Raw genomic sequence first — 26629 nt, forward strand, 5'->3', positions numbered from 1 at the left:
TAAAGTTACGATAACTAATAATAATATTTAATGGGTAACAGACCATATGTTTACGTGTAATAGGTGAAGTACAAAATTCCTTTAGCAACCACAACATGGAGTTATTTATAATCATATTTTTATGTGTTAAGGAGATTTTCATGAAGTGCATACTAATTAGCTCCCAATAATCTTTCCATTTTGCGACATATGACCGATCTATTAATAAAGTAATAACTTTTATAATAGAAGAGATAATATATAAATTAAAGTCTGGAAAAGAAATACCCCCTTGAGACCAGCTATTAGTATGTTTCTTTAATGCAATCCTAGGTCTATTAGGTGCCCATAAGAAATTTAACATTAGTGTATTCAGTTTCTTGATAGTTATTTTTGTAGGTGAAAGTATTATTGATTGTATTAAGTATAAAATCTTGGGGAATATTATCATTTTAATAATTGTAAGTCTCTCCTCCATAGTAAAAAACATATTATTCCAGGTATTAAAAAGATTTTGTATATTAAGAAAACAGGTATTATAGTTATTATATATAATAGATTTAATATCTTTAGATAGTATTATACCTAAATAAGTTATCTGACCTGAGTTGCAGCAGGACCCACTTTTGATACAGCTTTAACACAAACAACTTTACAAATACATAATCAGTATGATATTCAAATGACATATAATTCCTTACAAAACTCCAGCTAGCTCTGCTGGCATATGCTACACATGCAGTGCCATACTTCCCCCAGCACAGCTGGCAGTACCTCATATCATCACATCCTGCTAAGGATATAACAGCTGGCCAGATTCCAAAATGTCTGGGCAGCTACCATGCACCCAGACCGTAAGTCAGCTGATTAAAAAGACAGGTTTGGGTGTCAAGCCCTTCAGAGCTTTCATGGTGCCAAAGCAAGTGCTCCTGTATGAGCTTTTGTGTATTGACTATCTGCTTATGCCGTTCTGCTGTTGGGGAGATAAGTTCCCTTTGGGGAAGAATCTTCCACATATTATTTTTAATGTTTAAATTTACTTTCCTGTTTCGGACAGTACTTTTTTAAGCTAGGAATTTGTGTTTTTATTCACTGTCACGTGACTTTTTCTGTACTTTAATACGGGAGCATATGTTTGTGTTTGGCAGTTTAAAAGTTAATTTAAATATTCAAAACCCATTTTTTCTGTGGAGAAACTGTGCTTAAGTTACATTTTGGGGCTGGCAAAGTGTATAGCAATGTTTTTTTAACTGTGTTTTTATTCGGAAATGTGACCTTTGTACTACTTTTGATACTTTGTCAGCTTGTGCTGCTTAGTTTCCCTGGAAAAAGGCATACATTTCAGTCTCATGATCAGTCCTCCTTCCATCCACAAAAAGAAAAAGTTAACTAAACAGCCTTTGCCAACCCAGCAGGCTAGCAGTTTGCCTCAGCTGCAGGTAGGTGACTCTGTTGTGCCCAAAGCTGGGTTCTCAGACCACTTATCTTTTCCCTCGTATCCCTCTGGTATTGCAAATACAACCACCATGAACTGAGGGTTAGCCACATCCTCTGCAGCTGTTGTGGTCCCCTTAATGGATAAAGGAGAGATACTTTTGTTGGAGTTGGGATTCGGGGCAGGGAAAGTACCCCTACTTAACCAGAATGTTGTGCCTATCCTTAGGGAAGCTATTTCTGCCATTAAAAACCTTTTTTACTTTAATTTACCTGTCAAAAAGAAACAGAAAACTAAATCTATATAATTTCCTCTTCCAATATCAGTGGACAGGAGTAGTTTATTATGTTTGGCTCAGGGCCTTGTATAGGCAATGTTGGCCCTTTTTATCAGGTGGTTTCTGGTAAAAGAAAAAGGGATTCATCTTTTCCTGAAGAGATTCATGAACGTGAATATGGAGAAGAATATGATGGGATAAATAAAATTTTTTTCCCTCAGAATTCTGATTCAGATTCGGAAAAGAGCATGTTTTCTAAATCTCCCTGTCAAGGATTTCTTTCTCTGAGACTTTTTCCAGAATGTGCCATTTTTTTCAGTGGGAGAACACAGTTCTCAGTCCCTCAGAAAATACTCTGAAGTGTTACAACTAGAATTTCCAGAACCTCCTCCCATCTCCCCATTACTACCAGCAGTTTTCCTGATAGTCAACCTGCTGCACCTGAGAAAGTAGATGGAATGCACAAAAAATTCCTCAGTCTTTCAAATTTCTCTACACTAATTCCAGACTTGCTCCAGCAGCTATAGCTTTAGTCTGTCCAGCTGCTGCCAAGCATTTTGTTAACTCCAATCCTTCCCCTTCCTCTTCTGACAAGGACGGCAAAACATTTGACAAGTTTAGGAAAAAAGTATATACTTCTGCAGTTTTAATTTTTAGAATTTTGAATTTTCAGGCTCATATGTTAAATTATGAAAGTATGAGGAATGCTTTATCTACAGTTCCTTCCTGTGAGGAAATATTTGCTTTGTGTGGTTTAGTTTCTTCTGATTCTCAGGTCACTACTCATTGTTTAAAGTGTGTTTATGACTCTGTAGATACTGCATCCAGGGCTGTGGCACTGGTACTGTGCTGAGGGGGTTTGCCTGGCTGCATTCTCAGAACTTCCCACAGGTTGTAAAAAATGAGATTTTAAATTCATCTTTGGATAGAACTTAAGTTTTTGCTTGCTTTGCTGCAGATTTTTTTTAATACGTTTATTAAATTATCACTTAAAACATGGGCAGATGTATAGTAGCAGAAAGGCGAACAAATCATATTAGCATTTTTCCATTGACATACATTATACATCACATATCTTTATTTTTTTTTTTTTGTAATTATCATCTACAACATTACATACATTGCTGAATTCCTGCCTTCCCTTAAACCTCACTTCTCTCCCTGAACATTATTCTGGGAGTATTGTTCCCACAATTTTAATTTATTTCTATGTAATTTGCTCCTTCCCTTTTCTAAAGATCTATCTTCTAGTTCTGTTATCTCTTTTATAATATTCAGTACTTTAAATACAGTTGATGTAGACTTTTATTTCTACTAATTACTTTTTTGACAGCCAATGTAATTAAACTTAATAATGTTTTACTATGTGTTAGCAATTCAGATCTTGTGTCCCAGCTCAAAAAAAGCATATCCTTAGTTGCAGCCATTTACTTTCCCAATATTTCTGACTGAATACCCTGTAGAGAATTTTTTAAGTCTACCAACTCATTATACTCACAAAGCACATATTCCTGGTTACCACTTTCTTCCCAATTACTCTTCCATTATTTGCTTTCTAACTAAAGAAACATTCTTTGAAGTTTGCATGTAGTACAGAAATACTTTTCTGGACTTTGTTGCATACTTGAGAGCCATACATATGTCCTCCTGTTGTTCTAAAGTAAATTGCTTTTCTATTCTGTTTCCCAATCTTTTCTTACCTCCTCTGAATGATTCTTATAGTTATCATGCAATATTTTATATGCCCTACTAATTATCCCTTTTTAACAGCAGATTATGTTCTAGATTTTCCTAAAAACCCCACCTGAGCAGTTCTTTCATTTAAGATTCCCTTATCCGTTTTCTGTTTTTCTTCACTCTGATATCAGTCCCTGGTAGGGAAGGCGGTCTATAGCCTGCAGTCTAAACAGCATCTTGGCCTCATCCTACACTATTACTTTTCTGTCAGTACCTTGGTTCCTTTGCCAGTTTCCATGGTGGTACAGCGGTAGCGTTGTTGCCTCACAGCAGGAGGTTCTCCTGTTTGATTTTCAGAGTGCCTTCTGTGTGGAGTCTGCATGTCCTCCCCGCGGTCGAGTGACCTCCGAAAGACATGCGTGAATGGGCATGCCTACGCTGAAGGTTGGGCATTGGGCTGGCAACTCGGTATCATAAAAATCTACTGCCAATCATTAGCAGACCAGAGTCCCGCTGTGGCGACCTCTAACCGGGAAAAGCCGAAAAGACAAACAACAACAACCTTTGTTCCTTTGCCAGTTTTCTCCAGTAAATTCCACCCCCCCTTGCTTATTTTCTGTACCCATACTTGCAGTCATCCCTGCTGCAGAGGTTATCAGAAAATGTGGTGAGGGGTAAACTGATACAGGAAATATCAAAGATTTTTCAGCTCCCATCTCTACATTTCTAAGGGATTCTCAACTCTCTTCCAATTTTGGCAAGAAACAGTCTCAGCAAAATGCTGGTAAGCAGACGTTTAAAAACAATGGCAGGAAGGTTCCAAAAAGAAAGCAGCAAACCCCCTAGAACAATGGACAGTCAAATAAGTCAAAATGGTTATTTAAGGGGGGGAAGTCAGAATGGTTATTTAAGGGACCCCCCCACTCTGCAGTCCCCTATCCCTTCCGGAAAGTGTGAATCTCCATTTCTCTTTCACAACAGATTGTTTCAGACAGATGGGTTCTGAGACTGATTCAGCAGGTGTACTGGTGGTAGTGGGGAAAACATCTCTCCTTTCTAGGTAATCATTTCACATCTACTAGACTAAACACCTCTGTTCTCTCCTGTCCTTCTGCACATGCTTCTCAGGTGGTAATAAAATGGTTCCTCCTTACTAGAGGAAAAGGTTTTTATTCAAGAATATTTCTGGTGTTGTGACTTCCAAGATGTCTACACATTGAGTAATAGGTTAATTCTAGCTCTCCTAGTGTGAAAACAGAAACTTAGTAGGGAAAGCCAGTGAACCTAGATTTCTGGGTAAATTTTAGTAACTGGATAGTACATGCCTGGATGCCAGGAAAAAAGAAATACAGAGGACCTGAAGGGAAATAGGCTACAAAAGGTGACGAAAATCACTGAGTGGGAAAAGTACTGTAGCTGTTCAGCAAAAAGCAGTGCAAGCTCTAGATATGACTTCCAGTAACCTAGAAGAAAGTATGAGGCAACTGCATACAGACCTCACTAAAATAAATGTAACACTGATAGTAGGGCTGTACCAAATAGGGGGTTAACAGTATTTGGCCGAATACGAATAGTTGTACCAACTATTCGGCCGAATATGAATATGAATATTTGTTTTAGTCAAGTCATGAGGTAAACTAAGCACTAAACAAAACAGTTAAACAGCAAGTCACGTTTTGCAAACTGTTCTGTGCTGTGTTCTGCTGTCTGTGCACTATGACGAGGGCTAAAAGTAAGAAATTATTATACATATACATACATTTAACTCACCACAAAACCAAAAAAACAAATAAAAACTAAAAAACCACAACGAAGCCAAGACTAAATTGCTGTCAAAGCTTTTTACTGATGTTACCAAGTAGCTGTCAAAGCGTTTTATTGATGTTACCAAATAGCTGTCAAACTTTTTACTGATGTGCATTTAACTCCGGAATACTGCATTAGATTTCAAAAACACCAGTCGTTCCATGTTGACAGCATTAAGACTTTTGTTTCACTGAAGGTATCACCAGCCGTACTAAAAAGACTTTCACTTGGTACGCTTGTAGGTGGTGCAGAAAGGTAGGGCTTAGCCGCATGACACAATGTTGGAAATCTGAACATGTTAATTTTCCACCAGTTCAGTGGGTCAGTGTCTCTCAGAACACAGGGCTTTGTCAGAAAGTTGTTCAGTTCTGTTTCTATGGAGAACAGGCTGCAACTGATCCCAAGATGACCAAAAGTCTTCTGCTGCTGTCTTTGTCCTTTTTGTTGGTGGTTGTTCATTCACTTCAGTCACTTCAGAAACAACTTCAGATGGCTGATTTGTAGGCCAAATTGATGTTGGCTGACACAGTAATGTTACAGTGACAATGTCTGTATTGCCTTTTACCTGCTGCACAGGTGTCAAGAAATGCAGCTTGAAGTGTAGATCCAAGCTGGCCGAAATGGTGTAAATGCCATTTTCATACAAGTCAGAAGATGTCCTTGTTAAGGATGTTATCAGTTTGCTGACTGACTTTTTGATTCCATTATTAGCTACATCTTTCTGCAGATACAGCAAGACAGCCTGAACAGCTGGTAGGATCATTGAAAAACAGGAATTGTTGCAGCTTATTTCATGCGTTATTTGTTTAAACAGCTGAAGAATTGCAACAATTCTTGCTGTTAAAGCCCACTGGTTTGTTATCAGGGACAGCTCCTTGCTGGATTTGTCATCACGTTCAGCAACGTACACAGACACAGCTCTCTTTTGCTCCAACAACTGATCCAACATCTGATACATTGAATTCCACCTGGTGACAACGTCCTGATGAAGCTGATGTTTTGGTACACCGAGTTCTTCTTGGATGGTGTGAAGGCACGAGGTAGCACTTGAAGAGTGTCGAAAATGTCCCAGAATCTTCCGTGACAGTGTTATCAAATCAGCAACAGATGGCAGTGTCAGAATTGCATCATTCAGAGCCAGCTGCAGAGTGTGGGCAAAACAACTAACACTGGGAAAATCCACATCCCGTAACGGTTTGACCATGTTGGCATTTCCACCATGTAAGACCAAGTGGACATGTTCTTTGTCAATATTCCAGTTATTCATCATGTCAAGCAGAGCATCAGCTTGTTGAGACCCAGTGTGCTCTCCGTCACATTTTTGACAATGAAGGACAGCAGACCTGTTTGCAAATGTGTCATCAATCCAATGTGCAGATAAGCTCATGAAAGATTCTGTTGTTGTCTGTACCGTCCATGTGTCTGTGTGGTTAGACAGATAAATCATGCTTCACTGATAACAGTCTGGATATCGCCCTGCACTGTGTCATACATCTCTGGTATGATTTTTTCAGTGAAGTATTTGCGGCTTGGTAGCATGTATCTAGGCTCAAGTACACCAATCAATTCTTTAAAGCCTCTATCATCAACAATTGTGTATGCCTGAATGTCAATGGCAATCATTTTTGTGATGGCACAATGTATTTTATTTGTCTCAGGACTATGAATGGACCATGTTTTTTTCATGCCAGTCATGTCGCTCAGTGTTTGCTGAACCTTGGCAGTCTGCTGAGTGTCAGACGTCCCACTTGCTGTTGCTGCTTTCTTCTTGTTAAAGACTTCTTTGTATTCCTCAGGATGCTTATAGGATAAATGATTATTTAGTGGAGATCTTGTAAATGACTTTGCTGATCCACCTCCATGAGAGATGACTGCTTTGCACAGCTGGCACATTGCTTTTGTTTCGTTATCACATATCTTGAAATAATTCCAAATTGGACTTCACTTATCCATCAGTGAACTCCCCAAATGTAATCTTCACTTAAGTTACAGCTGTAATACGATCCTACAAAAATAGGCTACAAGGTAATACAGTGTCAATAATATGCTGATGACTGTCCTGTATGTCAGTAAGCTCACTGGTGCAACCACGGCCTAGCAAGCACAGGCATAAAAGATCAAACATGATGCCAGCCACCTCCCTTCAATACATTCCACCACAGTTTTTTTTTTTTTTTTTTTTTTACACAGCATCCCATTGATTCCATGTTAAGGTATGCAAAATCTTACTGGTATGACTACATTACGGATGGCCCACCCGTTGACACGGACCATGCTGCCGCTACAGCAACAGACTGGTTGCGCCAGTGAGCTTACTCATGTACAGGACAGTATATATGGAGATACACGGACATGTGACCACTATTCGTATTCAGTCTGAGAGCCACTATTCGGTTGAATATGACTAGACTATTCGGCCTGCTATTTGGAACCGAAGCGAATATGAAGTGAATATTTGGTACAGCCTTAACTGATAGAGTATATCAACTCAAACAATAAAAGGTTGGAAAAAAATGGAAGAAGCTTTAAACAGATATTTAGATAAGATTATAAAACTGTAAAACTCAGAAGTCGCATTGAAGAAAAGGCTGGCGGAATATGAGACTGCACGAGAAGAGATGTTTCAAAAAATAATAGAATTATAGGACAGAGCACATAGGGAAAACCTTGGATTTTCTGTTGTACCCAAGAAGCTGAAAGGAACAGACTGTATTAATGTTATCAAAGCACAAATAAGCAACTGGACTCATATTCCACAACAGGAATTGTTAATTGAAAGGGGAGATCATGTGTATACTCCACACCTGGGTATGAGAAAAGAACCTAGACCTTTAATAGTAAAGATACAATCTTACCAGCAAAGTGAGTTGATTATGACAAAACTCCGGCAGAAGGACAAAATACTAAAAGCGAGAGACGGCAGAGTATTTGGGGAGAATGACTACTCATGTACCCCAGGCAGAAGAGGAATAACTTTATCCCATTATTCAGGGAATGTCAAGAAGCAGGCATGAGATTCAAGCTGCTGTACCCAGCTATCTTTAAAATATTTTCCCCTGGAGGAACAAAATATATATATTTTTTTATGTACATGCTAAAGAAGAAATACAAAAGATTGTTCAACAAAATGTGACCTGTGAAACAGAAGAATATTCTGCTTCTTGTTCTTCTGGTAATAAAGACCACAGAGAGATTGTGCCAGTGAAACCTTTTCCAGTGTTTCAACGGAAAATGCGTGAGAGAGGGAAAACACAGAAGGGTTGACTAGAAGAGTCAAGAGTATGTTGGAAATGAAGCAGATACAGGATTTGGGAGAAGGAGATGAACAGGAATAGATGAAGAAAATCTGGAAATATTGGACTTTCCTTGGCCTTTGTTAAACTTGTAGAGGAATGTAAAGCATATGCTCTACTTCATATCATTAATGTTTGGAAAAATACTCAGGAGGGGGGAAGAGAAGGGAGAAAGTTAACTGTAAGTAAAACTTTTTTTTTGTTAATAGTACTGTTTAAATAGAGCATGATTTTCTTTGCATGTTATAATTTTTTTTCAGTAATTTTTAAGTGTAACGGGAATACTAATGTAAACAGGTGTTCCTGTTTTTTCTTTTTGTTTCATTCTCCCTTCTTCTCTCTTTCTCTTTGTTCAGTTTTAAGAAATGTTGGTACTGCAATGTAAAAAATCTGGTTAAAAGAGCTTGACAAAAGGAAAAAATTGTGTGTTTTTTGTCATTCTTGCATAGGGGAATGACTGAGTTAAGGCCATTATCTTAATCTAGTAGCAAGTTTTATGAGAAAGCAAGTAAATGAAAAAGAATGTTGAATATTATAAGGCTTTTTTGTAGTAAACAGTTTTGTATCTGGTTCTCATGTCTCTAGTAGACAATCTGATAATGAAAAATGACTTACAGAAAATGCTTTCTGAAAGCATTCAAGTGTTTTCCCAGCTGAGAGAGCAATAAAGATAAGACAAAACAAGACAGCACTTAACAGAATCATAGGCTATACCATGGTAGTTTAGCTCGAGTCTGTGTGTGTGGCTGTCAGTTTGGAACATTTGTTCCTGTTAGGAAGATAAAACTTCAATATCTGAAGATCTGCATACTTTCAAGATAATAGGTTTTTGGGGGTATTGGGTGTGTGCGTATTTTTGTTTTGAGGGATTTCCATGAAACAAAAATTTCTATAAGATGTGACATGGTCTCAAATGATGACGACAACAAACAACTGTATAAAAGATTAACTTGCCAAACAGTACATACATGTAACACAAAAGTTGAAACTTGACATTTAACAAAAAGCTGTTCTACATAAACAGCAGGAATAGTAATCTCTCAAGAATAGGATGTTTTCTATAATGTCTTTAAACAATGGTTTCACAGATAAATACAAAAAAGAAAGAGTAGTGAACTGTATTAAAATGTAGAGTGCAAATAGCTGTGCTACAGGGGACACACCTGGAAAGAGCTGAACATGTGAATTTAATAAATAAAGGTTTTCAGAATGGTTATTCAGTGGAATACCTGCGGCAAAGGAAGAGAGGAGTACTTATATTACTTGCAAGATGAGCTCCAATAGTAATAGAAGAAGATAAAAAAGACAATAGTGGTAGATTTGTAGTACTAAGGGGCTTCTGGCAAGGGAGGAGGATTACACTGGCATGTATTTATATTCCACCAAAAACTGCTATAATGGAGCTTAAGAAAATTCTATGAGAAATAATCAGCTTTCAGCAAGGAATATTACTTATAGGTGGGGACTGGGATTTGATTTGCAATAGTGAAGATGTGTCTGGGAGACCAGAAGGGAAAATATAACAAAGGAGGGTAGATTTTTAAACTAATTTATTAAAGTCTTTGGCATGGAAGATGAGAATTAAGTATTAGAAGTTCATAGTGAATTTACATACTGTTCCGCAAGATGCAAAAACTGGGCTAGGCTAGACAGAATTGATATGCACCCAATAACTATTTCAGATCATGCGCCAGTAATAACTAAAATAAAAACCAAGTGTAATGAAATAAAAATGAGACACTGGTGCTTTCCCTCCTATCTGTTGAAAAGAGAGGAGTTTAAGGAATGGCCAGTGGAAATTATTCAGGAGCTATTAGAGAAGATAGAAATTTCTTCTGAAAATATAGCTAGGGAGTAGGATAAAATTAAAGTGGAGTTTAAAAATAAAGTGGAAATAAAAGAAAGGGAGATATGGTTAAGAAGTAACAAATTATTTAGAGGGACTGACAAATGTTAACTTATTGCACACTAGGGGGAATCTCACAGAACAAGAAGAGGAACAACTACAGAATGCTAAGCAGAAAATAAAGGATTATAATGTAGATGAGTTTAGAAAGATTGTTAAGCAACTATTTTTGATAGTAACTCTAGAGCATAAAAACTTCTAGCACAGTGACTCAGGCAACAGAAAGTAGAAAGGGCTTTCACCAAGCTTAGGGAGACTTTGAAAAGGCAGATAACAAGGGATCCTGTAGAAGTATTAGAAATGTTTCAGAAATTCTATGAAAGTCTGTATAAAGCAGAGAAATATGGAATTCAAGAAAAAGTACAAATGGAAATGTGTATGGAAGAATTAAATATACCAAGGTTAGAGGTAGAGGAGGCTCAATTGTTAACAGTTAGGATAAGAGAAGATGAGATAAAAATTGTGATGTATAACCAATCTGCAGGAAATTCCCCAGGAATAGATGGTTTTCCTGTGGAACTTTTGAAGCTAGGAGGGAAAAAACTGATAAAGATCTGGAAGGCTTTAGCAGTATTTATGAGGAGGAGAATTACCAACATCCTGGAAGAAAACAGCGGTGGATGTAATACCTAAAGAGAGTAAAGTTCCATCAGATCCAACTTCATACAGGGCCATTTCAATACTAAACCATGATTATAAAGTGTTTATGTCTGTAATGGCAAAAGTGATGCCAAAATTGATAGGTATAGATCAGTGTGGTTTTGTGGAGGGGAGGCAAATGTCTGACAACATTAACAAAACACTGATGATCCAGAGGGAAGTAGAAAGTAAGAAAATACCACTGTTGTTGATGGGTCTTGATGCAGAGAAAGCATTTGACAGCGTAAGCTGGGACATTATGAGCAGAGCAATGGAAGCATTTGCATTCCCTGATAAAATTATAAGGTTGATTAGGATATATGAGGGATCGGTGGTGAAAATTAAAGTGGGTGGGGTTCTCTCTTATGGTCTCTGCTTGAACATAGGAATCAAGCAGGACTGCATCCTGTCTCCCCTTTGTTATTTGAATCATATTTAGAACCATTGGCAAATAAAGTAAATGACTCAGAAATTCAAGGATATAATTGGTATGGTAGTCGAGGAAAGCCGGCTCTATTTGCAGATGGCATTATTTTATACCTGACAAAACCAGAAAGGGACATTACTGAGCCATGGAACATATTGAGACCATTTCAAATCTTTTCGGGATACAAAATGTAATGAAGCAAAAACAAAGGCAATAGCGGTAAACTATGTACCCACATATTAATTGATTCAGCGATATCCATACTGATGGGGACATGATAACATGAAGTATTTAGGAGTATGGATTAAAAATGTTTCTGGTGTGGCAACTAAGGATATGTAGTAAGAGACTAAACAAAAGATAATACAAAAACTGAGAAAATGGAAGATCTGTTACTTGGATATTGATAGTAAGATACAAGCAGTTAAAATGTTTTAGTCCCTTTAATCTTATACACATGTAAGGCATATTTTTATAGACCAGAGGAGAAGCTCTGGATAGCAATTAATAAAGATCGGAAGGATTTTAACTGGGAGGGAAAGACAGCAAGAGGCAAATGGGATAAGCTTATTTTTCCAATAGAACAAAGAGCGGATTGGGATTACCGGGTTTGAAGGGTTATTTCAGAGCAACACAGTTAAGACTCCTATACATAGCACAAGCAGAAAACTATAATTAAAAGTGGAAAGAGATGATGATGGAATAGGGGGAAGCTCAAGAAACAAGGAGAGACTGGGATTTTGGAGGCAGACTTTTAAGGAGAATAACAATAATCATACAGACTATTATATTTATAAAGTAGCAGAAAGTAGACTGAGAACTAAGCCAACACGGGAATGGAGAAAGGTGATTCTGCCGATGACTGCTATTAGGGATACAAGCAATAGGCAAGAGGGGGCTGGAATTTATTGGAGAAAACTGACAAAGGAACCAAGGTATTGGGAACAAATAACTAGAGAGGGAAAGGTAATAGAATGGGAAGACGCCAAGAACTTATTTGGACCGCAGGTTAGAGATTGCCCTCCGTGTCAAGGACTTGATATCAGAGTATAGGCAAAGACAAAGAAATAGGGGGGTCTTAAATGAAAGACCAGCACTGGTAGAGTTTTTAGTAGAGTCTAGAACAGAAGTTGCCATTAAGAAAGGAATAATTAGTAGAAAATATAACATATTGCATGATAACTCTAAGACTCAATCAGAGGAAGTTAGAAAGGTTTGGGAAAATATATTAGATAAGCTGTTCACAAAGAAACAATGAGGGGATATATGTATGTCTCCCAAATATGCAACAAAGTCTAGAAGAATTAGGATCTTTGCTTGAAATTGTTTACATAGGCATTTTTATATCCAAGTAGACTCCAAGGAATTTTTCCTTAGGTAGACAGCAAATGTCGGAAGTGTGATGGGGAAGAAAGAAGTAACTGGTAACATATTTTCTGGGAGTGTAATGACTTGGCAGTCTTTAAAGATTCCCTGCAGACTGCTTTGTTGGAGATGCTGGGTGAGCAAATTGAGGTAACTAAGAAAATTATTTTTTGAGCTGTTACAGAATCAGAATTGCCTAGACATAGTATGGCCTTGCTGAATCTAATTATGATGGCTATCAAAAAAGGAATTACTAGAAAATGGAAATCAAAGTCTAAACCAACTTTACTAGAAGTAACGAAGATAGTGACAGAGATAAAACAACTGGAATTGGGATTTTTAGAAAAGGGTAGGAGCAAATTACATTGGAAAAAAATGGGAAGTGTGGGATTGATACATGCAGAGAAGGAATGAGGTTTAAAACAAGGCAGGATTTGAATGAGCTATGTAATGGTTGACTGACAGTGACTGGATAGATTATAAGTGATGTATGATGTTTACAGCTATAGTTGTGTCTGCATGGTTTGTAATGCATGTTTGCAACTGAGTTTGTGTTGGTATGGTTTATTTTCATTTATATAAATGTAAGATTGCCTATGTCATACATGATAATTTAATAAAGATGTTTCTTGTTAAAAAAAAATAGTTTTTGGTGCCAAGGAAAGAAAATGCCTGGAGACCAATTCTGGACCATTCTTTTCTAAATTAGTTTGTGATAGCGCCTTAGTTCAAAATGCTTGATATTGTCCTTGACTTCAGAGAAGTAAATGTCAAAAAGGAGTGGTCCCAGGACCAGTCCTTGAGGGACTATGTTTGTGACTGGCCTCTTTGTATAGTTGGACTCCCCAGTTCTGACTTCCTGGGTCTTGTCTTGAGCCAGCTGACAATCCTCCAGGTGACATAAGGGTTTGTACCTAATTTCTTGTGTTTGTGGACAATGCCCAAGTGGGGTATTGTGTTAAGTGCCTTAGCCAGGTCAGTGTAGGCAGTGTGAACCTTTTTATCCTTATCCACTGCTGTGGTGACCTTCTCAAAGAAGTCCACCAGGTTGAGTAGTTATGACTTGCTCTTGATGAAACCAATTGAGTCCAGTTTTTGAAGTTTTCCTATGTGATTATTGATCATTTCCATGGTAATTCTTTCCATGGCTTTGCAAATTAGAGTAGTGAGACTTATGGGTCTGTAGTTTCCCGGGTCCGTAGATGGCCCACCTTTGTGCAAAGATGGATGACTATTGCTGTTCTCCATTCATTAGGCATGACACTTGTTTGGAGGATATGGTTATACAGCAATTCCAGAGGCCCTGATAAGGCATGTTCCATGCTATTTAGAAGGCATTCTGGGATATTTTTTGGGCCCATTGGTGCAGTGTTCTTGGCCTTAGAGAAAGCAAAGGACCTGTTCCCTAGTGATAGTAGGGGGAGTTTTATTAGATAACATTTTCTGAGAGGACGTTGAGACCAAGAGTGGGGTAAAGTTAGAGCTATATTTGTCTGCCAGTAGGTTTGCTGCATCTTCTGACTCTATGCATATATATATATATATATATATATATATATATATATATATATATATATATATATATATATATATATATGGCTTCATTAATAGTGAGCTCTGCACACAATTGTGTATTGCAAAACAGTAATACCAATACCAAAATGAGAAGCAAGCCACAGGCACTTTATTCATTAACAGTCTTGTCCTAGACGATGCAGGGGTCTGTTGGCTTGTTGTAACCTTTTCGTGGTAGATTCCTTCAGTCAGATCAATCATGAAGATTCCACACTGACACTCACTGCTTAGTCAGAGACAGTCCGGATTCAATGTTCTCTCACCAGGAGCAAAGTAGAAGCACAGATTCCAAACTGAACCCTATGAAACAGTTATCAGGCTTTCTGGTGATCATCAGTCTCCAGGAAATAATGTCCCTGTGTTACTTCTCTCAGGGCAAAAAAAGCAGCACTAATCCCAAGGTGACTACTAAGAGGCCGTATGTGGGCTGTCCAGTATTTGGTGTTCTTGGACTAGATGTTGCAGATTCTAAAGGTAGATGGAAAAAATGTTACAGCGTGCAGTAAGCAGTTAGATATGGAAGAGGGGGTAACTCAAGCTTTAGCAGTCTAGGGGGAGAGCCACTAATTTTAAAAGTCCAAGATAGACTGGAAGGGGTGAACACTTAGTATTCTGGATTTGTGGAATAAAGTGGGCTGGCCAATAAATTTAAATAGCTGAAGGGGAGTGACTTCACAAAATGATAAACGTACTTACTGACAATAACCAATGAAAGAAAAGTGGGGAAGGCCAAATTAACATAATGATCTTGTCTCTTTCCTAGTCTAAATATGCAAATGAAAGCAGAATACAGTTAAAACACAGTGTAAAGAGAAATACTCTACAATATACAAACTAGAAGAAGGCAGTAAAGCAATGCAAGTTAAAAGAAAGCAAAACCAAACTAACTTTTCCCTCAGAACAGTCTTTGGCAGAGTCTGAGTGAGCTTTTTATGGGCAGATTGCCATAGCTTGAATTGACTAACTGTTTGGGCAGTCAGATGGTGCCGTGAAGCTTTGGAAGCTTGCTGTCTACTTTGTCCTTAGCAGGATATAACTCATATATCTTAGGCTACTGAGGCAGTGATCATTCAAACATCTACTGTTATGGTAAGTCTACTTAGACAGCTGCACTTTGTGGTGCCATGGATAAAGATGGTCCCTCCACTGCCCCAGGGAATTACAGGCCTATTATTCTCACTAGTACTATTTACAAGATTTTAGGTATTGTATTTGAACAAATAAACAATGACGTAGGTGATTTTGTATTCCTGGATATATATCAGTTTGATTTTATAAAAGGCAGATCATGCCTGCTCAATCTGGTTGAGTTCTTTGAAAGGGTTACTGAGGCCATAGATAGGGATGTGCAGATGTTCATTGTGTTTCTCTGTTGCAGTCATTACATTTGGGTAATCTGCTGGCAGGTTGCCCTCAGTCGGTCTGATTAACAAAGTCTTGGGTCTTGCATCAGTTGCTGTCCCTTCTTCCATGACATCAGGTCGTCAGGGGTATAAAACATGCAGCCGATGCCATTACATCAGTCTTTCTTGCCGCGCGGTGCCCGAAGCAGTTTGCAAGTGCCGGTCAGCCAACTCCTGAAATTTTCGTTTTCGAGTTTCAGAACCAAAGTCTTCAACTTAAAGCTAAGTACCCCGTTGGGGAAACATTTTCTTGCTCCTTACCGATGTCAGTAAAAGTTAATAATTGTATTAATTGTGGGAAGCAAATACCTCATAAGGATTTTCATTTGTACTGTATTTCTTGCATAGGCCCTGACCACGACATACCTTGCTGTCGGTTTTGTGCTTTATTTAATCAGAGTACTATCTGTCGTCGGTACATTTTTGCTTCAAAATATTTCGGTTCTCGGTTTAATTATCCAGAAATGATGTCGGTTAGGCATCCAACTACCGGAATACCGAAAAAACGCAAAGAAAAAGACAGAGACAGGCGATTGAGGTCCAAAACTGCCGACGATGCTTCTCCTAAGCCAGTCGCCAGTTTGCCGGTACTCCAGTGAGGTGCTTTCGCAGCCCCTGATACCCGCTACTTCTGATTTGCAGCCCTCTACTGAGACCCATTCGGAGTCCAGTATGCCACGAGATGCTTCACATATGGAACCCGCGGATGTCTCTACCTTGGATGGGTCCGGAGCCGCTGAGCAGGCACCGGTTTCTGAGGGTGTATTCAGTCCTACAGACTTGCATATTAAACTGACTCCAACTTCAGTGCTAAGGCCTAAATCTTGATCTGTGTCTAAAAAAACCAACACCCAGGCCACATGTTCAGGCCTCTATGCCTAAAAAACAAGTGATCAAAATGGCTGAAGATTTAATTACTTTAATCAGGGGTAGTCAACCCCCCCCCCCCCCCCCCTCCAAGAGGCCTAGGATTGAATTTGACTATGAAACTTCTGAACAGGACTTTGTTTCTTCTGAGTCTTCTAATGATCTGGATTTGTTGATACCTACTTATGAGGACTCTGATGCAGAGGATTCCATTCCCTCTACTTCTCCACCTGAGGATTTCTCTTTTGGGGAGCCTTTACATACCTTAAGGGAGCATTTCCACTGGGAAAGTCAGGATTTCTCTGAATCCAAAAAGAGGCTTAGGGATTTCCTTCTTCTTCCTCAGCATAGGCCTTTGGCTATACCCCCTGTACTAGATATTGTTGATGATGTGTTTTCGGAATCCAGTATGGCCCCTGATTCCTTGCCTCCAGCCCCTAGCAAACCAGACAGGTACTACAGAGTTCCTGAGTCCCACAAATTCCTTTGCAAAAATCCTGTTGCGGACCCTGAAACCATTTCGCAGGGCCCAAGGGCATTAAGGCTTCTACTGCTAAAAATCCTACCCCTTCTGACAGAGACCCCAGGGCACTGGATAGATGGGGTAAAAAGGTTTATACTTCTGCAACCTTAGCAATCAGGGCTTTAAACTGTCAATTCCATATGCTAAAATATCAACATCATATCATGGTACTGCTTAAACAGAAAATGATGTTGATTTCTGACTGTGTGGAATATAAAGATTTGCAGGATTTATTGCATTCAGCTGAACAAGTTGGCAAACATACTTTGCAATGTGGTTTTGATTCCTTAGAGGCCTCTTGTAGGGCTGCTGTTACTGGGTCTGTGCTTAGAAGGCATGCTTGGTTTAAGGAGTAATCCCTGCCTGATCATGTTAAAGCAAAACTTTTGGATGCTCCTTTACAGCAGGACCGTTTATTTGGCAATAAGGCTGAAGAAGTTCTAAAAAAGATGGAAGATAAAGCTAAATCTATGCAAACTGTGAAAGATTTCTTACAAGTGAAACCACCTAGATTTAGTAGACATTGGCCTACTAAGAACTGGTCCTTTCCAGCTCCTTCCACAGCCACTATGGCCAAACCCAGACATTCCAAATCCACCAGGTTTCAGTCCCAAGGGACTTTCAGAACTAAGCAATGGGGTGCTTCTACTTCCAAATCTGGAAACAACAAGGCACCACCCTATGGTAAACAGTCTCAATGACTTCCCTTTGAAATTACCAAGCACTTACCTCTCAGCCGCCCCTTTGGGGGGAAAACTGGCTCTTCACTCAAGAAACTGGCAAATTATAACCCAGGACAAATGGGTTTTAAATGTAGTGTCCCAGGGATACAGATTTCATTTCCACGCGCTGCCAACACCAAACGGGTGGCCACATCTGCCCGCAAATCAGTGAGCAGAGGCTCAGAAACAAGTACTTTCCCTCCTAAACATGGGGGCTATTCAACCGGTACCAGAAGAGAAAAAGGGACAAGGTTTCTATTCCAGATTTTTCCTGGTACCCAGAAAAGACAAATCATGGCATCCAGTTCTGGACCTGTCTACTCTAAGTACCTTTCTGGACATTCCAAAATTCAAGATGCTGACTCTTCACCAGTTACTTCCTATGCTAGGCAAGGATGCCTGGTTGGCAACTCTCGACTTAAAAGAGGCTTACCTGCAGATCCCAATCAGGGAATCTTGCAGAAGATTCCTACGCTTCAAAGCAGGCTGCATGCATTATCAGTTCTCTGCACTGCCCTTTGGCTTGTCTACTGCTCCCAGGGTATTCACAGAGTGCCTGTCTCCAGTAATTGCATTTTGCAGGCAAAGAAATATTCAAATATATCCATACCTGGACGATTGTCTAATTCAGGCAGAAAACCAGGCCATTCTTCTAAAACATCTGCCATTTGTAAAAAGACTTCTAACCTGTCTAGGGTACACCATAAACGAAAAGAAATCTCACCTGGTACCCTCACAGAAAATTACATTCCTGGGTGCAAGCTTGAATACAACTGCCCAGATGGCTTTCTTTAGGCCAGAAAAGCAAATTCATTTGGTGACTTACTTCAAACAGGCGGCCACAAAAACCCTGCTATCTGCAAGGCAAATACTGCAAGCCTTGGGGTTCATGGCCTCATGCATTCTTCTAATTCCATATGCAAGACTGCATATGAGGAAACGTCAGTGGTACTTAAAAGGTTTATGGAGTCAACATTGTCACAGCCTGGAAACAATGATTCCTATCATAACTTGCTTACACCTGGAGTTCCTATGGTGGGCAGAGGCCTGCCACCAAAACAAGGGACCACCATTCACACCACCCCCTGCCTCCCAAACCCTAACTACAGACGCATCAGACTATGCATGGGGGGCTCATCTGGCAGGGAAGTGCATTCAAGGAAAATGGAACCCAAATCAAATGCACCTTCATATCAATCAAAAGGAAATGCTAGCTGTACAGAATGCACTGACAGCCTTCAAGGACTACCTTCATCCAGGACAATTACTGATAATGACGGACAACACCACGGTTATGTGGTACATAAACAAGCAGGGGGGTACACATTACTACCCCCTCTGCAGACTAGCCATGGCATTGTGGAACACAGCCTTGAGCTACCAAGTACAACTATAAGCTCAATTCCTGCCAGGAAAGCAGAATGTTCTGGCAGACGAACTCAGCAGAAATCTCATGAACCCATACGAATTGAAACTGGAACCATGGATTTTCAATATGTTGACACGCAAATGGGGGAACCCAGACATAGACCTTATTGCTTCACCCCAGAACTACCAGTTGGACAAATTTTGCACAAGAACTCATCACAAAAAAGCCTGGAAAGTGGATGCTCTGTCCTTCAGCTGGAAAAACCTATCAGTCTATGCCCTTCCCCTCTGCCTTTGTTCTCTGAAGTTCTACTAAAAGTCAAACAGGACAAACCAAAAATGATTTTGATTACTCCAGACTGGCCTCGCCAACACTGGTACCCACTCCTGCGCAGTGAGTCACACATTTCTCCATGGCACCTGCCTCAGACACCTTCCTTACTGTCTCAGCAGGAGAACCAAATTCTGCACCCTCAGCTCCGAACTTTGAATCTTGCAGCTTGGCTAATCACTTAAATTCACCCTTAGCATCCCTCAGCAAACCTGTGATGGACGTCATTTTGGAGGTAAAAAGACCTAGTACTAGAAAATCTTATGCTGACAAATGGAAAAGATTCTGTGCCTGGAATCATTCTCAAGGGATGAGCACAGCAGTGCCCAATTTAGCTCAGATTTTGCAATACTTAACTGAGATGCTTCATAAGAGCCTGTCTTTTTCTTCCATAAAAATCCGTGCCTCAGCCATTTAAGTTCATTACAACACAGATCCCCCCCCCTTCTCTCATCCTCTTCTAAAGCAGTATCTCAGAGGGGCCAAAAACTTGAGACCACCCGGGAGAGCTCCAACCACTGCCTGGGACCTTAACTTTGTATTGGAGAAACTTGCTCTACCTCCTTTCGAGCCAGCTGCAACTGCAGACTTAAAATGTCTTTCCTGGAAAACAACCTTCCTTTTAGCAATCACTTCAGCTAGAAGGATATCTGAATTACAGGCCCTTATGGCAGTGGAGCCTTTCATCATCTTTCATGCAGACAGGGTGTCACTCAGGACCAGTCCATCATTCATGCCCAAGGTGGTATCCAGTGTGGCTCTTAATCAGTCCATTCATTTGCCAGCTTTCTTTTCCTATCCACAGAACAATGGAAAGCGGATTCTGCATTCATTGGATGTACACAGACAACTTAGATTCTACTTGGACAGGACTAAATCTCGAAGAAAATCTGAACAGCTGCTGGTAGCATTTGCTGCAGAGGCAAAGGGGAAGGCTGTTTCAAAGCAAACCATTTCTAAATGGATAAGTCATTATATTCATTTCTGTTATAAGCACCAGGGAATCAGATCTCATTCCACCAGGGCTGCATCTACTTCAGCAGCCTTTCTCAGAGGTATTCCTACCAGGGATATTCTAGAAGCTGCTACCTGGAGTTCAGTTCATACTTTCACCAAGCATTATCACTTACCAATTTTCTCTAAATCCAGAGCTGGCTTTGCCACTGCTGTTCTGCAGGGCCTTATAGCTGGTCCTAATGCTGTATAAATCCATCCTCCCAACCTTAGCTTTGGCAATCTACCCAAATGTGATGACTGCAACAGTGAAACATGATGAACATAGTACAGTTGTGTACACTTACCATAAATGTAGATGTTTGAGTGTATTCACTGTTGTAGTCCTGGTTACCCTCCCTCCAGCCCCCTGTTTTTCTTTTACTATACCTCTTCTTTCTTTTATTATGCTTAAAAGCCTTTTTGGTGTATTTGCTTTTGGTTGGAGGTATATATTTTTGTGTTTCCTATTACATATATATATATATATATATATATATATATATATAGCTCCCCATTTGGGGGGCACCTGACATCTGGGGCAAGAAAAACTGATGTAATGACGTTGGCTGCATATTTTATACCCCTGACAACCTGACATCATGGAAGAGGGGACAGTAACTGACGCAGGAGCCAAGACTTTGTTAATCAGGCTGACTGAGGGCAACCTGCCAGCAGATTACCCAAATGTGATGACTGCAACAGTGAATACACTCGAACATCTACATTTATTGTAAGTGTACACAACTGTACTTTCACACTGCTTATCTAGACCTTGCCGAGGCCTTTGATAATACCCCCTATGTTGGGATTATTAACAAACTCTCCCAACTCAACATTATCGTGTACATAGATTTCTGGTTTGATAACTGGCTGTCTGGCAGAACCCATACCATCAAGGTTGGGAGTATTTGCTGTAGACAGAAAAATGTCACTAGTGGTATCCCATAAGGGTCTGTTCTGGGTCTCCTCCTCTTTGGTATATATTTCTGTGACACAAAAGCTGATATCAAAGGTTAACCAAGTTTACTTCTGATCTCAAACTGGGTGTGGTTATCAAAACCCCTTCAACAAGAGCTGGAACAAACAAACACAAACATGCTTGGTGTATTAATCACTGGCTTACTTTTAACAGCAATAAATACCGTATAATTTCCTTTGGTAAATCTAGCATAACTGCTCCTTACCACATAGATAATACTCCTCTTAAATTTGGCAGAGTTGTCAGGGACTTGGGTAAATATGCTGACAACAGACTGTCCTTTTATGACCATGTTTCTTCGGTGATTAGAAAATCCTTCTACCTTGCACAGTTTATTCTTTGTGATACCTCCTTAAGGTCCAAAGAAGTCAAAATCCCACTTTATTCATCCCTTATTAGGCCCATCCTTGACTATATTGTACCTTTAGGCATTTACCTCACTACGCCCATAAACTAGTTTTAGAGACCTCGAGGTTACCTCACAAAAACGATCTCATGTCTCAGTGCCCTTGGTTACTTTGATAGGCTAAAAGTTTTGTCACCCTACTCAGTGTTATGCGACTCCTTAGGTGTGATTTCTACTTAGCTTTCTGTGCTACGAAATACCCAACACTCTTTGAACCCCTTCACCTAAATAGAACAGATGGTAAATTTACAAATACCCATTTTAGAGACCTAAACCTACACTATCATATCAACAAGACTCGGTGGCATGACAGATACATAACCCAATGTATATCCCATTTCTGGAATAGGCTGCCCTTACCTGTCCAACAGGGTACTTCCCTAGCAACCTTTAAAACCAGTTTGACTGACTGGAAGGAAGATTGCAAATTTTCACAAGGAATATGTGGAGAATGTCTGCTTAAAGGGTGGCACTGCTAGTTTTCTAACAGTATTGGGTAATGTGGCTAAGCTTCTTGATGGACTCTGTTGGCCGCATGCTTAGTAAGAAGCTGTGAACCACCTAGTTGCACCCTGTCCTGCTCATGCTTTTTCTTGAGTACTGTTGTGAGTGTAGCTGGGTTATTTGCTACAGGTGTGATGAGATGGAGCTGTCATCCCTTTCCCCATCATCTTTTTTTTTTTCTTTCAGGCAGGTATTCAGTTAGCACTGTGGCATTTATGGCCATGATGGATACAGCAAACATTTTCTCTGAGTGTATCTTACCTTACAGCAAACATTTTTCTCCTCTAAGCTACAACCCATGAATATAGTACGAGTTTGAAGGAATACAGAGTAAGCATGGTTCTGTGCAAGTTGTATGCATGTTGGTTCCCTGTCTTCTGTTCTGCACCATCAGATCAGTTATAGTCTGCCTGGATGACAAGCATTGGCTGTAGTTCTTAATATTCCCTGTGACAGCACTCTACTAATCATAGCTTGCCTCCAGGAACTGACCAGTTGCTGTTTCTAGCAACATTTATTTTGTTAATGTGCTGACACAAACTATCTTGTGTTTTAAATTCTAAGTTCACATCTACCAAAGTTTACATTTCTGAAAAGGTATGAATGTGCTTGTGTGTATAAACTGCATGTAATGGCTACTCATAATGACAATACCTTATGGTTGTCCGAGAGTAAATTAGTTAATTGAACAACCTTGTAAAACTGCCTCATTGTTTCTTATAATGTCTTCAACATACTCTTCCTGGAAACATAAAAATGCTGCATAAGTTGACTTGTAGCAGTAAGGAGCTATGCCACACATGTTCACAATTCTTGTTTATGTTGATGCAGCACCCACACTGCAGACAAAAAAAAAACACAGATGAAATGAAAGCATGGGAAGATGTATTGTCAAAAATAAAGTTGTGTTCTGGACTGCTATAACAATGCGAAATGTCGACATAACATTTAGATTGCTGCTATTTTTTTTACTAGCCAGGTTCCACATGTAAAAGAAGAAAAACAGGTTTTGCTATCTGGACTTAGAGGCTAGCATCACCCATTTATGAAAATAAACTGGCCTGATAATCCTGTGTAGGTGCTTTCAGAGACTGTCTATAGAATACATACTGTTAAGATGCAGAAAAGTTAAGTAGATGTGTATTCATAGTAGTCATTCTTTGCTGGATAGCAGCATTTGTATTTTTGAAGAGCTGTCATGTTTGACTCACAAAACGTCATCACCAAATGATAAGTGGCATAGAAAATGCTTTTACCTGTTGGGTTTACCTTACAGCTAGCATTTTTATTTATAATAAGTCAGCTATGATCGAAGTCCTGATTATAATCCTCTATATTATAGGTAATGAGTTATATTAGCACCAGATTATTCTGCCAAAACCAGATCACAGTGGCCAGAACATCAGGCACCAAGATAACTCAGTTGTCATATATGTTTTTTGTTTTTTTGAAAATCACAAAAAGTATGATTTAAAAAATCCCACCCTTAAGACAGTTCACCTATAATATAGAGGATTATAATCAGGACTTCGATCATAGCTGACTTATTATAAATAAAAAATGCTAGCTGTAAGGTAAACCCAACAGGTAAAAGCATTTTCTCTGCCACTTTAGCACAATTAATGCACTTATGAAATAAAATAGGGAAAAAAAAAAAAATCCGATGAATCTGGAAATAAGGCAGCATCAAACTCATTACCATGCAGACTCAGTACCTTTCCTCTCACACAGTGACTGTTCATGATTAACCAGTCCAAAGCCTGTTACTGTGTGAGATAAACACTGCCTAGAGTTGCTTAGATACAGCTGATAGTGATGCTCACCAGTGGTCTCTCAGCTGTAGTGAGAATTCATTTGGGAATGGGCTCTTCAGTCTTCGGGACAGTTTTTTGTTTACATTTTTTCTTTGTAAACCAAATATTTGCAGGTCATCAGATAAACCTGTGGGCACATTTGCACTTTTAAAAGCACACACTAACTACAACAATGGTCCACAATCCTTGATATTTTTTTTTTCTTGTGCTGAAAGGGAATGTGTATAAATATCGAGAAGCAAATGTTAATTTTTACAGAAAACAAGATAATGAGTCAAGCATGAAATCTTAACTTAGGCATAAGTTGGTTATTTTTGGGTGGGGAGGCAATGCTGTGTTTGAAAGCAAGTTGCAGCATGAAGTTTGGGTGTTGGTATGAGAGTATAAAAGAGAGAGAGAGAAAAGAAACAAGTTGAAATATGTCACTCTGGACATAAATGTATTTCACTTGATGAAAATCAGACATCAAAGGTGTCCCAGCCATAATATGGTTGTTTTTAGGGGGGAAAGGTGAACAGTAAGTCTGTGTGTGAAAGAAACTGATTGATGATCTGGCTTATCAGGGAGTTGCATATGTATGTGTTTGCATAAGCTAAAATATTTTGAGGTAGAAAGACATGTTTTAAAAATAATTGATTTTTAATCTGTTTTGCCAATGGCAATGTGTATATACATATGTCTATAAAATAAATAGATATGTGTGTGTGTGTCTAGGCAAAACAACCTGAAATACTTTACTGTGGCCATAATTTCTTGCACTTGCTTTAAGCCAAAAGTTTAGAGGTGCATCCACTCATAAACTTTGAATTTTTGGGGGGTGGGGGGGGGGTGAGGTTGTGGAGGCAATATATAGGTTCATAGGTTGGTACTAGGCTATCGGCCCTAGGGCCTATACAAGCCTAGCCAAACAATTCCCCGGATATTTTTTCCCACAATATTTATTTCCTTGGACCCCTGTCTAGCAGGGCGACTGACGTGATCCCCAGGGTGAATTTCCTATCTTCCATCCAATCGTCAAGGTTCCTTTTGAAGAGGGCCAAGGAGGCGCTCTGCTTGACATGTATGGGCAGTCTATTCCAGAGTATGGGGAGTCTCTGGGTCAGGAACCTATCCCTCCAGCATATTTTGTTCATTGTGATAACAAGGTTTAGATCCCTGGAGCATGTGGCTTAGAGGGATTGGAATTTTTTTAAGTGGAGCATGTCCAACAGCTCAGGGTTTGACATGGCCTTGTATGTTAAGCAGAGATTGCCTCTGAGTAGACGATATGCCACAGAGTATAGCTGGAGATTTTTTAGACGGTCAACATAGAGCATCTGCTTTAGGCCTGTGATTCTTTTAGTGAGGTATTTCTGAAAACAATTGATTCTCAGTCTTATTTGTCAGAAGGAATATATTTGTGTGTTTCGCAGGAAAGAAAGTGGCAAGTTGAAATACATTACGGTTGCCAGAATATCCTCTGGTTGCACACAGTCAAATATCAGAATTGCACTTATCAAGTGCTTATTGATGGGGGAGTGGACCAGTTTGTGTATAAAAGCAATTGACATCTGCTGTCTCTTAAATGACAATTGAAAGTTTGTTGATCTGGCTCGTCACTGGCAATATAAATGTGTTTGTGTGCATGGGGAAGAGGAAATCTGTGTGAAAAAATTACAGGTTTTGTTTGTGATTAATTTACATGATGACTTCACAATCAAAGGATGTGTACCCTATCGGAAAGGGCATATTGTATTGGAGAAGTGTATGTCATGAATGAAATGAAGAAATAACCAATATTTCAGTGAGGCCAAAGAAAGATGAGGCTCTGATGCAATTTAATTGAGGGTAGAACACACTGACCATGCCATGCATTTATGTTCATTTATTTAGCTGATTAAGGACTGCCAATACTTTTGCTAGTGCTGTGCCTAAAGGCTTGTCAGTACTGCAACTGCACTGCATGCCAGGTATATCTGAAGGTTGGCAATGTTTTCTTGTGGTTCCCTCACTAAGACATTAGTGGCACCAGCCTGATGTTTTGAATTATAGCTGCATCATTTAACTGCCTTTTTTGTTATATTGTGATGACATTGGCTTATGCACAGAATTTGAACTGTTTGGTATGGCAAGTTATCCGAATAAGGCTGTACACACTAAATACTACATACTTCAGAATAGAATCCCAAGAGTGAAGATGAAAGGAAAAAATAGTGCCTACTTTTACAAGTGTTTCTCTACCCCTGCTGAATGATTTAAAATCTGCTGTATTTTCTTTCAGTCCTCTGACCCTTTTCTTAGAATGAATTTAGTTATGCCTGTTTGACTATTTGGTGACTGATTACAGCAAATCGCTGC

General features: G+C 39.3%; 1 protein-coding gene across 2 annotated transcripts in view; it reads left to right on the forward strand.

The window, feature by feature from the left end:
* Positions 1–26629, forward strand: part of C2CD2L (C2CD2 like) — a 1057749-nt gene that overhangs the window by 55878 nt on the left and 975242 nt on the right. The window lies entirely within an intron of this gene.

The sequence above is a fragment of the Protopterus annectens genome, chromosome 8.part0, assembly GCF_019279795.1.
Source record: "Protopterus annectens isolate FY-2018-M chromosome 8.part0, PAN1.0, whole genome shotgun sequence".
NCBI classification, from domain to species: Eukaryota; Metazoa; Chordata; order Ceratodontiformes; family Protopteridae; genus Protopterus; species Protopterus annectens.